Source organism: Eptatretus burgeri, unplaced genomic scaffold, assembly GCF_056783735.1.
Source record: "Eptatretus burgeri isolate ZD-2024b unplaced genomic scaffold, Ebu_testis_v1 Ebu_testis_scaffold_627, whole genome shotgun sequence".
NCBI classification, from domain to species: Eukaryota; Metazoa; Chordata; class Myxini; order Myxiniformes; family Myxinidae; genus Eptatretus; species Eptatretus burgeri.
In genome coordinates this window covers 16,225-20,000 of record NW_028222576.1, presented here as the reverse complement: position 1 = coordinate 20,000, position 3,776 = coordinate 16,225, and the positions used below count along the sequence as shown (strand labels likewise).

The 3,776-nt window shown below is 31.9% G+C and overlaps 1 long non-coding RNA gene across 1 annotated transcript in view; it reads left to right on the top strand.

The window, feature by feature from the left end:
- The window catches only part of LOC147007121 (uncharacterized), a 2,424-nt gene extending 1,379 nt beyond the window's left edge, over positions 1-1,045 (top strand). Inside the window, exon 3 of the long non-coding RNA XR_015054387.1 lies at positions 1-1,045. This exon is cut by the window's left edge and continues 213 nt beyond it. This is a non-coding gene — a long non-coding RNA (uncharacterized LOC147007121).
- The last annotated feature ends 2,731 nt before the right edge of the window (positions 1,046-3,776 follow it).

Sequence of the window (3,776 nt, the reverse complement as noted above, 5' to 3'; positions counted from 1 at the left end):
CCACTGAACAAGTTATACGTTGATGAGCCAGAATACAAGTTTTACCTTGGAGACTCACAAATTTTGAAAAAATCAGTAAATGAGTTCTGCCTTGATGGTTTAAATAACTACCTTGGAGACTCAGGAAAAGGGTTCTGCCAAGATGGTTCTAAATATGGGAACTACCTTGGAGACTCACAAATTTTGAAAAAATCAGTAAATGAGTTCTGCCTTGATGGTTTAAATAACTACCTTGGAGACTTGGAAAGTTGGGGTTATTTTGAAGACTTGAAATGCTACCACTCTTTGGGATTTAAACCTATCAAGAAAGTTCTTACTCCCTCTTTCTATGTCATCAAACCTGAAAGCCTTAAAAGACAGAATTGGAAGAAGAGAAAAAAAAAAAAAACGTAAAATATATATATATATATATATATATATATATATATATATATATATATATATATATATATATATATATATATATATATATATATATATATATATATATATATATATATATATATATATATATATAGGTGGAAATCTCATTTTGAAAAAGACTGTGTTGGGTGAGGATTGAGTTGGGGTTGAGATTTTGAATGTGAGGGTTGGGGTTGAGATTTTGAATGTGAGGGTTGGGACACACACACACACATACACATCAACAAACAAAAGTTAAGCCTTGACTATTCAGTTGAGGATTCTGTGTTTGGGGTTCACAGATGTAAGAACGTCCACCCCTTGACACACATTATATACTGTTATACACCTCGGACTTGGCCCTCGAGTGTCCACAACGGTGTATAGTAGGAGGGAGTGAAGCGCCAACCTATTGCTCCCATTGCACACACACACACACACACACACACAAAAGTTAAGCCTTGACTATTCAGTTGAGGATTCTGTGTTTGGGGTTCACAGATGTAAGAACGTCCACCCCTTGACACACATTATATACTGTTATACACCTCGGACTTGGCCCTCGAGTGTCCACAAAGGTGTATTATCTGCTTAGTTTTGTCTTTTGTAATTCCTGTGAATAAAATGAACCTAAAATCTCTTCCCTTCCAAATCATATATTTTATAAGTCCAAGGAACTGTATCTATTACATCAACAATTTTAAAAAGTTCTTTCGTCCATCGTTCAGTAAAACCCTTTTCAAAATGAGATTTCCACCTATATATTCTTACGATATCACCAACTTTGAACTTAGGTTTTCTGACATTAATCTCTTTTTCATATTTTAATTTTGTAAATGTTTCTGATGGCTTCATATTCGTTGACGTGTGAATCGTGTCATTATACTTATCCACAATATCCTGAATAAAAGATGACCATTGTTGTGAACCGAGTTGTGTGAATTTTTTATATAGTCTCTCTTTAAGGTACGATTAAAACGTTCAACAACAACTGCCTTCCCTTCATTAAAGGTACTGTATAATGTAATACTGTTATTTTTTAGAAAATTCATAAATGTCTTGTTATAAAACTCTCTACCCTCATCAGTCCACAATTTTTTAGGTTTTCTCTTACTTTTATTAAATATCTGTTGAAAAGCTAACATAAGAGTATTACCTGTTTTGTTTTTTAAAGGGACAACCCACGCATATCTACTCCTCAAATCAATAACGGTTAAAGCATACTTGTACCCCTTATCATTATTGAGTTCAATCAAATCAGCAGACCAGATATAATCAACTTCCTTGGAATAAACTTTCCTTCTCTGAAACTTTGTGAATATTGGTTTATGTAATTCATCAGCTAATTGCTCTTCAGTCTTAATGGCATCATTAGAGCCTATGAGTTTTTTGAATTTCCAAGTCCAAGTTTCAATTTAGCACTAATCATCTTCTTCACGATGAACCTATCAACTTTTTCTCTCAAGGTTGGATTTTGTATCAGAGACAAATTATACAACATTTCTCTATCGGCTTCATGCTTTTCTTCCAACGTTGTGGTATTCCCATAATCAATATCGTGTCTCATGCACACTTCATCAACTCTATTGATTGGTTTACTCCAGGATTTAGGATTGTCTGCCTCATCTAATCTTTTATCCAAGTTTGTGCCTGGACCACAGAAAGAATACCCTGGAAGATGTAATTCCCCTGGTATTCCAGTAGTTGTAAATTTACTTCCTGATAAAAACTTTTGTATATCTCCTCCGAGTTTGTGTTTGGAGATAAATTGATTTTTTTGAACCACACACCGAACATATACCTTTTTGTATAACCCTGTTATTTTTACTTTTAATATATGAAATATTTTTAGTATTAGTTTTCTTTTTACATTTGAGACAATAACTCATTTATTTATGAGAAAAATTCCTGCAGAGTGCAAAAACCTTTTTAGTTTCCAACATGCACATTTGAATCTTAATTTTTAAAACATAAAGAATCCTAAGAAATGCCTTCACTCTCTCCTCCATTTATTTAAGAAAAAACTTGAATTAAAATGAATAGCTTGACGATGCCAATAGTTTTGTCGAAAGTATTGCAAATAGACTTGTTAATTCTTTGTATTCCTCCTCGGTGGGTTGAGTTATTTTCTGTAATACCTCTATTCTTTTTGAATCTCACTGGTTTCCATACTATAATATTTATTTATTCTCTCTCTTTCCTCCTTCTCTTTCTTCTCCCTCTCCTCCTTCTCCTTTTCCTCCTCTTCCCTCTCTTCTTCAACTCCTTCCTCATCCCTTACTATCCTTGAATCGTTTACACCCCATAGAATATTATACATATATTCATCAGGATTTCTTGTTATTCCTGTATCCAAAATAATTTTTTACAACAGGAAACCAATAAAATTTCTTTTGAATTTCTAAAAGAGCCTTACCTTTTCTTAACCTTATAATTTTTTCATTATTTAACATTCTAATTAAATCTAAAGTTGTCGGTTTATCAACATCAGCATAATGCCAATCTTTTATTGAAAATACCTCATTCTTATGTTGTAGAACATATTTATTAAAATAACGAATACCCTTTTCTTGAAGGTATGCTTGGACACAGAAATGATAATTTTCTTGAAGCCTTCTTGCTGTCATTTATGTATTAGAAATATATGTTAGAATAATATTATGGCACGAAACACCTCCCCATCTTCCCATAGTTAAATCATTTTGTATTTCCTTACTTATTATATATAATCCTGTTTTTTCTGTTTTCATGAGATAAACAAGGGCAAAACCATTATTATATTTACCCTTATTAAATTCTTTTATTTGTTGTTTACTAATCGTGGCTCCACAAAACTCATTCTCGATACCAAGTGGATAATATTCTTCCTTACGAGACTGATTTAATTGTTCCAGGTCTTCGAGGTTAATTTTAAATGACCAATTATACCCTAAATCATTCATATCATACCCCCATTGTTCTATTCTCATACAAACGATACGCCCTTCTTTATAAAAATTTATTTTAATTCGAACTGTGAATTCTGTATGACCTGGAGATAATATCAACACTTCTGTATCTTTGGAATACACAGCCGTTTTATTTAAGTATATATATTGTGATAAATCGCTTAATCTCACCAAGTCATTCGCGTCAGTCGGGCTTGGATAATTTTTTAATTTATAAGCATTTTTCATGTTAATATTTTTGTTTATATTATATTTATGTCGTTCAGCCTGTGCCTTTGTATAATAATTTGATAAATCAATATCCAGTTCTTGAGATACACCAAAGATAGAACCATCTTTACCAACATAAGTCATTTATATTAGATTAAAAATAATATCATAAAATTTTTTATTTTTGTTGAGTTGAAATAACACATATAGACATAA